The 13,421-nt window shown below is 40.8% G+C and overlaps 1 protein-coding gene across 8 annotated transcripts in view; it reads left to right on the forward strand.

Moving 5' to 3' along the window:
* The first annotated feature begins 398 nt into the window (after positions 1–398).
* CPT1C (carnitine palmitoyltransferase 1C) overlaps positions 399–13,421 on the forward strand; it is a 42,398-nt gene continuing 29,375 nt past the window's right edge. Inside the window, exons 1-3 of one of the 8 annotated variants that reach the window (XM_087917059.1) lie at positions 399–498; positions 6,540–6,707; positions 8,456–8,540. The gene's annotated coding sequence lies outside the window, so the exon portion shown is untranslated. Of the gene's footprint in view, positions 499–6,539; positions 6,708–8,328; positions 8,541–13,421 lie in introns of those variants that run through there. The other 7 variants (XM_087917062.1, XM_087917060.1, XM_087917065.1 and 4 more) reach the window with 7 other exon arrangements.

Raw genomic sequence — 13,421 nt, forward strand, 5'->3', positions numbered from 1 at the left:
CGCGTCGCTGAAGAAATCCGGGAATCCAGCTGTCCATTTCCAAGCGCCATCGAATCTGCTCCGGGCGGTCTCCAAAGCCAGTCGCAGCAGTATAAATTATGCAGGCAAACCGCTTGCCACCCTGCGAGTAATAAAACGGCGCGGGGGATTTCGGGAGAATTATTGGACTTCCAGAGTCGGCATGGGAAGCCGGGAGATGCTGCTGAAGGCCGAAGACCGAGCAAGGGGCGACGGGTTGAAGGACGCAGGCTGACGCGGGGGTAGAGAAACGTACAGGGTGGGCGGGAGAGAGAACCAGGGAAAGAGAGATCGGTGCAAAGACAGGCGAAGGAAACGCGGGAAAGAAAGGATGGAGAAGAGGAGGAAGAGGAGGACCAAGAAGAAGGGATCCCAGAGGGCGGGCTGGCAGTGACGGAGGCGGTCCCGAGGTTTGGGCATGGCTGGATCCAGAAGTGAGTCAGGTTGCCCTGAAGTGGAGGTCGCCCCCAAGTCGGCAAGGTGAGAATTGTCCAGGTTGCCTGAGCTTTTCCGGGGAGGGGGTCTGCTCCATAGGGCCTGGGATATGTGAACGTGGGAAAGAGGACCCATGGACAAAGGCATGTGCGGGGGGGCGTTCTGGATCCCGGAGAAAAGGGCTGAGCGAAGAGCCGAGGATACTACGTTCCACTAAAAGACCTGGATGTATTTTATCTACAGTAAGAGGGAGGGGAGGATGCTGGGCGGTGGGATGGGGGAATCTCATGGATTAGGGATCATGAGAGTCTGGCTTTCTGAATTTTTAAAAAAGATGAGGGGACCCTATTGAGAGCAGGTGGATGACGTGTCTTCTGGACGACCTGAGAGCAAGATGCTTTGTCTTGTGGTCCAAAGATAACACTGTTCTGACTATTGTCCAGGATTTGCATGGCTACAGCTGCTTGGTCACTTTAGAGCACAACAATAGCTGCTTGGTGAGTTTAGAGACAAATAGTGGGGGTGCTGCTTCTTCAAGGCTTAATTACATTAAGTACTAATTGTAGGCAGGCCTGGGTCACTGCTGAGGAAGATGGAAGGGAGGAAGACAGAGACAGGGAAGAGGGGGCACTAAGCAATTCTATGAAGATGTTAATTTTTGATATTATGTTTCTTAGATTACTGCTTATCTTGTTAGCATATTGTGGGAGGGAATAGAAGATGAATATAGCAACTTTTCCTATACCACTTCTCCACAATCATATTTCATTCTGTGGTTTTCTATTTCAAATAAGTTTTAGATATCTACCCTTAGCAAATTCCCAGAGCAAATGATATGACTGGGGGCACATAATGAAACCACTTGCAGAGATTAAATTGGCTTGGGGCTGTTCAATGGATGGGAAATATTAGGAATATTTGAAGATGAGATGATCATCATAAATTTGCTTCCTGGCTCATTGAAGGCTTTTTATACAGAATAATCCAGACACTTCATCTTTTGTAATCACTCCTATTTTCCTACTGCTTTGCTTTCATATATAGTCGGAGCCAGTTTGGTATAGCACTGAACGTGCTGGCTTAGAAACTAGAAGTTCTAGGCCTCTCTTAGGCATGAAAGCCAGCTGGATAACTCTGGGTCAGTCATTCTCTCTCATTTCCAACCTACTTCACAAGTTGATTTTTGTGGGGAAAATAGGAGGTAGGAGTATTAGTACATTCACTGCTCTGAGATGTATATAAAAATGTAGGATAAAAGTATCATAATCCTCATCCTCACCCTCCTCATTATCTCCTCAGAGAAAAAGTGCATGTAGAGAGATGGAAAAGAAAAAGTAGCTATACAAGGTCTTTTAGCAATGGAGTTAAGCACCATCGGTTTGGAAACATAGTTGAGAATCCCATATTTGTCTGAGAAATCTAGAATGAGAGAGTTATAAATCTAATGCATATATGTAATTAACATTTGCCTGCAGTAATGGTGATCTTCGTTCCTTACAACACATGTTTTAACTATTTGGATTTTGTGAAAATAAGAAAGTTGGGCTGTACACTAGATTATATCTTTTTGTTCTATATTAAATAACATACCTTTGTGTATACAGTACCTCAGTAAAAGTTACAAACCCATAAAATATTGTCTGGTTTATCTGCTTTTAACAACTTTTCTGGTACATCATTGAAAAGTAGAACCCCAAGTTTTCTTACGCAGTTTATAAATAATAAACTACCCTGTTTCTCCAACAATACGGCCTTCCCCAATAGGAAGTCCCAGCATGTTTTATAGGCATGAAATGAAATTAAGCCCCTCACCCCAAATTAAGGCCTACATTAAAGCATGCTAAATGGGGGGGGGAATGGTGGGGGTGGCTTGCTGTTAGGAAGTACTTTTGTTGCACACCCGGATATGGTGCTGCCTGCGTTGATCCCAATACGAAGTGCCCCACCAACGCCGAGGTCAACATCCAAGCCGTCGCCGCCCGCCTGAAGATGCAAGGGGGGGAATTAAGTCAGCTGCGAAAAGACGGCCTAGCCATTTTTTCGGGGCTCAAAAAAAAATAAGACACAGCCTTATTATATGAGAAACACGGTATTATTGTGGATAATAATACGAAGTAGGAATGTTATATATGTTGCTTTGAGGTTCTGGAAAATAGATGGAATATAAGTCTAATAAATCTTAACAGTATAAGAACCATAACAAAGTTACACTGAAATGCAAGTGAGTCTCCCTACAATTGTAGAAGACTGCAAAACTTATCAGAGAGTGGTGCTTAGCTCTTAGTTCATGAACCTTTTATGTAATTACAATCAAGCAGCTCAATTTATTTTCTACTCATAGGGAATGTGTGTGTGTGTGTGTGTGTGTGTGTGTGTGTGTGTAAGAAAAATCACACATCTCCCCTAACAAGGGCCTGAAGAAGAGGCAAGTAGAGGGATGCTTCGCTCCCGCCCAGGAATATGAAACAAGTCTCCATCCACCACCATAGCCCTTCTCTTCTCAGGCAAGGAGGGACTGTGAGGGGAAAGTGAAGGGCAGGGCCAGCCACTGGTGGGATCATCTGACAGGGAGCTGCAGGAAAGAGCCCAAAGAGCTGCATGCGGCTCTAGACTCACATATTGCTGACCCCTGATCTAGAACTTCGGAGACAGTACAACAGTGTGAGACTTGATGAAGGATAAGAGAGATGGAACTACTACATCTAGAGTAGTGGTTCCCAAAGTGGGCAGTGCTGCCCCCTGGGGGGCAGTGGGATGCCTTAGAGGGGTGCTAAGAGGCAAGGGGGCCAGCAGGGGAGCGTTCGAGGTGCCGGCCCTGCAGGTTCACTCATTGATTGTAGCACCGCTCTGGAGCCGGCGCCTCCAATGCAGAAGCGGTGGCATGTTACATGCCGCCACGGCCACATTCGATGTACTGCCCCCCTGTCACCTCTTAGTGCCCCTCTGCTGGCCCTCTTGGAGTACTAAGAGGCGGCAGGGGGACATTCGAGACGCTGGCCGGCCCTGCAGTTTCACCTATTGAGGCACTGGCTCTGGAGCAATGCTAGTCAATGGGTGAACCTGCAGGGCCAGCACCTCGAATGCCCCCCTGCCGCCTCTTAGCATCCCCAAGGGGGCCAGAAGAAGGGTGCTAAGAGGGGGCAGCGCATCAAATGCGGCTGCGGCGGCACGTAATGTGCCACCGCTTCCACATTGGAGCCGCCGGCTCTGGAGCGGTGCTAGTCAATGGTTGAACCTGCAGGGCCAGCTGGTGCCTTGAACACCCCCCCCTGCCGCCTCTTAGCGCCCCTCTGCCGGCCCCCTTGGGAACGCTAAGAGGCGGCAGGGGGTGTTGGGGCGCCGGCTGGCCCTGCAGGTTCACCCATTGACTAGCACCGCTACGGAGCTGAAGCCTCCAATGTAGCAGCATGTTGGGAAAAGCCGCTGCCACCACTTTCCCAAAGTGCCACCACTATCGCATTCTGTCTGTCTGTCCGTCCATCCATCCATCCATCGAAAAGGTCTGTCTGTTTGCCTGCCTGCCTGCCCTCCCCCCCTTTCTCTCCCTCCCTCCATCCATCCATGTTCAAAATGCTGGCCCCGCAGGCACATCAGGAAAGTAGAACAAAGCCATCTGAGAGGGAGGGAGGGAGGGAGAGAGAGAGAAAGAGAGAGAGATCTGATGCATCAGATTGAATGAGGCCTAGTTTAGACTGAGGCCCTTTTCCACATTGAAACCTCTTTGGCTCCTATTAAAGGTTTTGTGGACGAAATATGGTCAAGACTATCAGGAAGCTCTCACATTTTGTTGAGGCTTTAAACAGGATCCATTGGACCAGATCTCCACCCTAAAAATTACTTTTCCCCAATGTATTACAGTGCCAATTCTGAAGAAGGCAAAACCAAAATGTACTGGTAAATTACAAGAACACACACACACACACACACTCCCTTCTAACCCTGCTGGAGCAGGTGATTGGACTAGAATAGATATCTCATTATCTTTCTCCTCCCTCTCTCCCTCCTTCTTTATTTCTTTTTCTTTCTGTCCCTTCCTTCCATCCCCCTTCTTTGTCTGTCCCTTTTTCTTTCTTTCCCTTTTCTCTTTCTTTTCTTCCTCTCTTTCTCTCTCTCTTTCTTTTCTCTCTCTCTTTCCCTCTCTCAGGCTCACCCCTTTAGATCAGGGGTCGCCAAACTTTTGGACCTCAGGGACCACCAAATTCATTATTTTAAATCCCAGAGACCACTAATATGAATTTTGACTGACGGTGGCTTTCTGGTGTTGGTGGGAGAGAGAGAGAGAGAGAGAGAGAGAGATCTGATCCAACCTCTCTCTCTCCCTCTCTCTCTCACACACAGGCAGGGGTGGGATTTAGACCACTGATCTAAAGCTGTCAAAACTCCAAAAACAGGTCAAGTAGCTCTGGGGAGGCCAGTCATAAATTAGAACACTTGCTAAACAACTGGCCATTAAGTGAGGACCACTTGTATTTGGTTTGCCAGTCACCTCGCCACGCCCACCCAGTCACCTGACCAGCGAGCCATGCCCACCCAGTCATGTGACCAGCAAGCCACACCCTCAAATTAGGACATGCCCACAGAAATTTGAATCCCACCCCTGGGTGGGGGGCACTGAAGATGAGTTTGTAGTACCAAGGGGGCGGTGGACCGAAAAAGTTTGGGAACCACTGATCTAGAGCTTCAGAGACACTACAACAGCATGAGTCGTGGCTACAGGATAAGAGAAATAGAGCTGCTACATCTAGACATTCACAGACAGTACAACAGTGTGAGGCCTGACTACACTATAGAAGAGATAGAGCTGTTACATCTACAGCTTCCTTTATAATTTGTATACTCTACTTATAGTTTTAAAACCCTGTAGATAAAGTTACTTTGATTTGACATTATAGATATAATTCATTCCTTTTCCTGCCAAATAAGGATTGGGATAAATAAATACCCAGGCAAGGCCAGGTTATCAGCTAGTATATCTATAAATGGAGTGGCCAGAGAAGACAATTTAAGCCATCTCTTCTGAAAGAATAAATCTAAAACATGCTTTCTGTTGCCTGTTACATACTATATATCTTTGTTGCTGCACGTCTCCCTAAAACAGTCATAATTCTAGTTCTAACAAATATACTGCTAGCAAAACCCTAATTAAGAAGGATGGGCTTGTGCTTCTTAAATCCTTCTGAACTGATTACAACAGTACCTGAGAGATTAGAGCAGGCCAGAAATTATAATGGGCAGGAAATTATCTGCAAAAGATTTGTGGAATTACATTATGGAAATTAGGTACCAAATTAACAAATCTTGACTTTTTCCCTTCTTTTTAGCACTTTCCTGCAAGTACATGGTCCACTCTTTTTTAATGTTAATTAAATGTTAATCCACTGGTTCCAATAGGAATTGGCCAACTGACTTGTCATGATATAATGGCTGAAAGACTAACTGGCTCCAAGTCACCCAGCCGGCTTTCCTGTCTGAGGTGGGATTCTGGTTTCTATGCTGGTGCCGAAACCACTACACCAAACTGGTTCTCTAACGTTGACATTGAAATTCAGGAGCAGTGACATCAGGAAACTAAAGAATTGAGGCACTTTAATCTTTCTGATAGATTTAGGGCACCTGAAACAGTGAAATTAAGAAATAGCTGAAAAATCTTTCCCTCTAAACAGAAAAAAAACCCCAGAAAAAATGACCTCACTTTTGCAATATCATTCTCAAGCACTAAAAATATTACTGTATTAAAAAACAAGGCAGATGCTGTCCTGCCCAAAATTTTCTTTCTTCTCTATTATATAGAGATTTCTAACAAGTGTAAATATTACAACTTAGTAACCCTAAGCAGAGATACAAAAGCAGTGACTATTCCAAACTGATTATCTAACATAAAAAGATAGCACTGAGCATTTGAAATCAGGGAATATAAGTAGACTATGGTATTACTGTATATTTTGGAATTGATGGAGAATAGCTAGGAGAGGGGCATTCCTATATTTTGAAGTGCAGATTGTTTCTTTATCTGGCCCAGCTTTTATCCTATATATTTTATCCTATATATTCCTTCCTTCCTTCTTCTCTTTTCTTTCCACATGTAGGGCGTTTATGTTGAGTAGGTGTACTAGCCAATGTATCAGCCATATCACAAGGAACAAGTCCAACTTGTTTTAAGGGGAAGATATTTGACGGGAAAGTCTGCAAACTTATTCCCTGAAGGAGGCTGTGGATTTTTCACCTGCACTGAAGAGAACCAATCTTCTACAGAGGTAGGAATAAGATGTTAAACCAAAGGAAGCAGAACGGATTAAATAGAAGGACATCGAAGATGCAGTGGGTGAAATCTCTTACATGGAATTAATGGGAGACAGGAGGAGGGAGAAAGGTGGTTTTTGACTTCTTAGATGCAGAATGAAATCCAAAAAGGAGCTGATAGTTTTACTCAACTGTTCAGAACTTGTGAGGAAGATCAGCTCTTTCCTGCCATTGCCATATTTCCTTTCTAATTTGATCTAGTTTTCTTTTAGAAATGTGCTCAATCTTCTTGCTAATAAAAAATACAATATTGAAAAAGTTGCCCTGACCTAAAGAGCTGAGGTCCTACAGCTATGAACAGTACCTGAAAGTGTTACAAGTGGCTCACAGAAGCCTTCAGAACGATTATGATACTGTAATGTTTAAAAGAGTAGACAATAATTAGATCATTAATTAAATGTATGTGAAATCAGATTTAGCTTTTGTTCTGACCTTATTTGCCATTTGAGTGATAATAGCTCGAACAGGGCTCCAAGGTCCTGCATGCTTCTTTTAGAAAAAGATGTACGTTTCTGCTGTAATGAATCAGCATAGTTTCTTTTCCAGAAAAGTGACATTTTTTGTTTTAGGACCCTTCTTTTTTTTTCTAAGGGAAGAGGTTAGATTTAATTAACCGGTGAGATGAAAGAATACAGCCCTACTTTTGATTTAGAGTGCTGCTGGGAGATCCATCCCTACTGTGGGAACAAGCACTGCATTTACATAATTTTTTAAACTTCAAGGAGTTCCTAGAAATTGTTATTATTTTGTTTAGGATTTGCAGGGGAGAGGAACTACATATATTTTCTATACTAATGTCAAGCACTCAATATGATCATAGGATTGTTTTGATCTTGTTTTTGGAATTTAATTTTCCTAGTAACTCAGCATTCTTTTAGGACAAAAAATGAATCATGCTGGGCTACAGGTAATGTTTCTAATGAGTACCAAGAGGAATTATGTTTTTCATCTCCATCTTTGTCACCTTTCTTTTTAGTTCTATTTCAGAGGAGATATTCAGCAGGTTCTGACCAGTTCTGGAGAACTGGTAGCAGAAATTTTGAATAGTTCGGAGAACCAACAAATACCACTTCTGACTGGAGATTTTACAGAATCCTTCCCCTGCCATACCCACAGAACAAGTAGTAAAAAAAATTGAATCCACCACTGTTCTATTTCCCTTCTTGTCTTGCAATTTGCTTAAAATAGGAGTAGGATAGTGAAAATCAAACCAACAAATCTTTTGTTGCAGGTTCAATATTGGTGACGCTTCAAGTTTCATAGGTAAATATAAGGCTGTGATTTTCTATTTACTGTGGCAGTTTAGAGTCTCGAAAGTAAGATTCTTAAAGTCCTTTAAAGACATACTATTGGATTCCCTTATTAGAGTTTATAACAAGATTACTGTTAGAAAGCACAGGTGAAGCACTTTGAATACTTAAAAGCACAATAAAAAGCACAAACGATTTAGTTAATTCACTAGAGCTGGAGGAAGAGTTGTTTTTGGTTTGGTATATCCTGTATGAGTAGGTGGAGCTGTGAGTTATGCTACTACCTTAAATATTTTCTCAGTGTTGTTCTTCTGTTTCAAAACACACCCTCCTCTCTTCTTGGAGCTTATGACAGTAGAGGCCCCAAGACAATGAGTCATGAGCTAGTAAAATCTTGCACGTGGTTTGACATTTCACCTATATTTAGGCTCTTTTACTTCTCATTGCTATAGAAGAAGATATACATTATGCTGGCTATGGAAATATGGAGTTGAAGTCCGATAACAGTGGCTGAATTTTCATGATACATTTAAGCAGGTCAGTTAAAGATGCAGTGACTGCATTTGTTCAACATGGTAAACTTGCTTTTTATGTTATGGCAAGTAGTCAGATGTGAATCCAACTCACATCTTTTGTGATTCAATGTATTGTGCAAATGTAGTTATCTAAATAGATTAATCCTATAACCAAATTAAGTATATTTAGAAAAGAAAATTAATGTATAGATAGTATTGAGCTGGATATAATAATAAAGTGGTTTGGTATAGAGCAGATTCCTATGTTGGGGGCGCAGGAATTTTTGTAGGCTGGGTATCACACATTTTTAGTTTCTTTTTGAGGATGCTGTTGGCTGTAATGGGCAAGGCAGTGAAAATCAACCTAGTTATTTGGAAAGCTTCATAGCCAAGTCAGTGGATGTGTGTGAGCTTAATTCCTCGGTAATATTACAGCCTTATGTCTTACTTTATGTGATTCACATTAAATTGCATTGACTGGGAAAGGCAGTGAAGTGAGTCAAATGCTTTATTTTTGTATTGCTTAGTTGATTGAGTAAGGGAATGCAGAAGAATGAAGCTGAACCAGTTTTATCCAGTTTTTCATTTAGAAGAAACATTGGACAGTGATTGTAAAAATATATAGGTATTCATATCATATTTTCCGAGCTCTTGGAATCATTAGCTATGCAGATAAATCTGGCTGTTGGCAAAAAATAGTAGCTAATTCAAGTAAGAATTTTAAAGTATATGTCCTTGGAAAAACAACTTGCTACAGCAGGAAAGGACTCCTTAGTTCTCTGGCACAGAGTGGGAGACCTTTGGATAGATGTAGATTACTCAGCATTTGTTGGGGGTTTACTCCAATAAACAATAAACAACAATGTTTGAGGCATTTGTTACACATAGGCAGGAAGTGTTGCTCATTCTTCCACAGGCAAGAATGATCATTTATATGAAGCATAATTTCAGGATGGGAAACTAAACCATAAATTTTCAGCAATTATGGTTGAACGGAAGTTCTGGAAAAAACCAAAAAAGAATTCAGTTTTTAAAAATGTGACTGGGTGCTCATCTTCAGTAAAATTCTTTTACTGAAAGATCCCCTTTGATAATGAGGCTCTGTAAAATATTCCATGTGTTTCTCTCTGTATAGCATACATATATATACTATTGGTATAAAGTGACCGGCCCCAAAGGAGAAAGTAGTCACAGGTGGGAAAATTCTGTTAAATCTAGGAGAAATAAGTGGATTGTGACCTATCTTGGATTGACTCTACTGTTAAAAAAGAATTGATTGTGTTCTTCTTTTGTGGGATACTTCTGCTATAAATGATGCCTGTTGACATTGCATTTTGAAACTAGAATAAAGTCTGATATAGAAAACAACAACAACTGGAAATAAAAAATAAAGAAACAGGCCTATGTCCTATGTCTAAAGCACAAAGTAAAAAGGGATTTTTATTTATTTGATTGCTGTATGACTGACAACCAAAGTTGGTAAATAATGGATCACTTTTCTTTTCTCCTCTTACAAATTGTCATCCAGATTTTTTGCTGCATAATACAGACCAATGAAGTAATATGAACACACAGTTAAAGGCTAAAACTCAGATTCAGTTGTCTCCATCATTCCATCAACCCAGATCAAAAAGAAAAAAGAACCACAAATTGCCTGGAGCAATTCAGCACTAGTTATTTGTGGACAGCACCCCAAATAAAATACTATGTGTAATTATTTGCTACCTTCTACTGGGGAAACATATCTATTTATGCTGATGATGCCAAAATTGAAAGAAGTTTAGCTTGGACATATAGGAAGCAAAACAATTTTTTTTTGGAAAGGGAATTATGGACAGATTTAGAATGGGTTGACAGAGAGATGTTGCTTCTAATCATTCAATATGAACCCAACCTAAATTTATATATCTTCAAATTGGATGATTATTTTTGTATACCAATAGAATAATTTAAAGTTACAAAACTTCATTCAAAAGCATATTTATTTTTTCCCAGATCTGTTCATTGACAAATTCCTCTAGTTTTATATGTTATTAAGAATTGACAGTGCCTAACATGGAGCAGCTTCTAGTACTTATTTAGTAGTTCTCTAAATGATTTGTAGTAAATCAGCTAAGATTGTTGAGTCCCAATTTTAATAGCAAAAACTGGTATTCTCTTCATTCTCAGTTTTAAATTGAAGTGAAAAATGTCTGCAAAACTTCAACTTTTTCTTACAATGAAGAGGGTTTTTCTTATTTCTTATATTGAAAGCAATTTTAATAGCTTTAAATTTTAAATATATTAATTTTGTCCTAGACTTTACTTAAGGTATCTTGGGATTCTAGTAACACAGACCCAGACCTGATTTAGTCTAACAAAATCAAATATTTCACTGACACTAAAGGAGGTTTTGAATTCTAAATCCTGTAAAAAGCCAACATTATAAAACAATATATTTATGGAGTCCTTGGTTTCTCTGAGTTCAGCTGTTTGCTTGAAGACATTTCTTTAACTGACTAGATATTTAGTTGGATAATTAAACTTTTGCAAGCCAACAACCAAGGTTAAGGAGCACCAAGAATTCAACAAATCACATATTTATACAAATATCTTACTGATTCTGTAATACTTATTCCCAGACATAGAATTTCTTTTTTTAACCATAACAGTAGTTCTTTAATGACCAGAAAATTAAAAGAGAAAATACAGGAGAGCAGGTATAGGATTTGGATTGCAGCTATAATAGTTCATATAACAATGTCAACTTTGTATGTCAACTTATACTGATTTCAATGGGAAGTGAATTCATCTAAGACTGTGGTGTAACTCTGAAGTATTCCGCAAGTGAAGAACATGAAGAAGATAGGCAATTGCCATGAAGCAGATGTATTTGCCTACACGTGTCTTTTCCAGACTCCAGACCCTGCAGCAGTTATTTTTAAATCTGCTGGTGCTGCAGACCAAGTCCAAGGCAACAATATTTGCTTATGCTGGATGGGAAAAAAGAAATCAGTTTCTTTGTATATCATCCCAGCTGCATCCGGCTCTTGGCAAACTGTAGAAGTAGAAGTTAACCAATTAACACCCCCATTCTGAAGTACTGAAAATTTTCACAACTGCTGAGATGCTGCTGCTTCAGGAAAGAAAGCTATACATTTGTGCAAGAAAACATCATATTGGGTCTAAAAACAAGGCAGATTATTTTAATCAGCTATATAGTGCTCGAAACCCATTTCAGTAATCTTGTTAAATAGATGCTATTGCTATTTCACATAGGAAATAGAATAGAATATGGAGAAAAAAATCCTGTGATACTCTTGATTAAAGGGCGATTTGAATGGTCAGTTTTAGGCTGTTATATTATGCTATGGCTGGTTCTTAAATCAAAGAAGTTCTTTTTTTTCTCTAAATCAAAATATGGCTTATTTGCTTTGGACTTAGCAAATCTGAGAATTCAGCCCATTGTCCCTTACTTAAACAAATTGTGGCTTAGCAGAATGAATAAGCTAACCTTGATTCGCCTTCAAATATCCAGAGCAACTTCTGAGAGAAAAGGGAAAGACTGATTTGCCATGGGCTCTCTACTATAGGCGTGAAATACAGGAATATTATTTTGTGGGAAGAGGACATGCAGGGATCTTTCGCCTTACTCCTATCTTTTTAGAATCCCAGGAATGGGAATACGGTTATAGCTTGTGAAGCTAAACATTTGAGCATGATAAAGTTCTCCCGGGTTCTTTTCAGCAGGTAACGCATCTAAGGCAACAACTTTTTGCCTATTTGGACTTTAGCCAAAACAGTTTGACCCACACCCTGTTGCTTAAGGAAGAAATGGTTTATTTATTTATTTATTTATTCATTCATCATAATTATATGGCTGCATGTTTCACAAACAAGCCTCTCTGAGAGGCAAACAACAAAGACAAAAGCAATGCTTGCAAACAAGTGAGATTATCATTAAAACTTTAAAATTATAAAAAGCACTAAGCTAAAAAATATTGGGCAAAGGGCAGGTGCTAATTACACTGGAGTTATCTGAATGTTTCACCAATCCCACGGGGTGCCCAGGGCTGTTGACGCAAGCAAATTTTGAGGTTCTTCTGGAAAAGGGATAAAGTCAGCTGCACTTTGTGGGCAGGAAGAATGTTCCATAAAGCAGGGACCCAGAAGAAAAGCCCCCCCCCCACCTAAGATGCAAATGAAACTTCCTAACTGTCAAGATCTGTAGCATGTCCCTGTGTTGGATCTGGAGGAATGCATAGATGTAATAAGGGAAAGGTAGCCTTCCAAATAGTCTAGTCCTACTTGGCAACTTTAAGCTATGCTGGCTGAGGAATTCTGTGAGTTGAAGTCCACAAGTCTTAAAGTGGCCAAGTTTGGAGGCCTCTGGTCTAGTCCCATGCCATATAGGGCTTTAAAAGTCAAAATCAAAACTGAATTCAGAACAGACTGGTAACCAATAAAGCTCCCAAAGAAGAGAGATAATACACTTTCTTCTAGAAACACATATAGGTGTCCCTGGTGCTGCATTCTGCACCAGTTGAGGCTTCCAAATACTTTTTATGGGCAGCCCCGTATAGAGCACATTACAACAATCCAAGCAGGGGGTGATTAGGACATAAATGACAGTGAGCACAGCCCTTGACAGCCCTTCTCTACCAGGAGAACCCCAGCTCCCTCTGAAATCCAACAATCATCGGGAGGACTGATTTAAAAGGTGTGATCTTCCTGCAGTAGGTGTGCCAGAGAATCCCATGCAGGGGTGGCATTCAGCAGGTTCTGACCAGTTTTGGAGAACCGGTAGCAAAAATTTGGAGTAGTTCGGACAACCAGCAAATACCACCTCTGACTGGAGATTTTGCAGTATCTTTCCCCTGCCACGCCCACCAAGCCACGCCCACAGAAACAGTAGTAAATTTTT

This window comes from Pseudonaja textilis, chromosome Z (assembly GCF_049901715.1).
Source record: "Pseudonaja textilis isolate UNSWEBS1 chromosome Z, rPseTex1.2, whole genome shotgun sequence".
Taxonomy (NCBI): domain Eukaryota; kingdom Metazoa; phylum Chordata; class Lepidosauria; order Squamata; family Elapidae; genus Pseudonaja; species Pseudonaja textilis.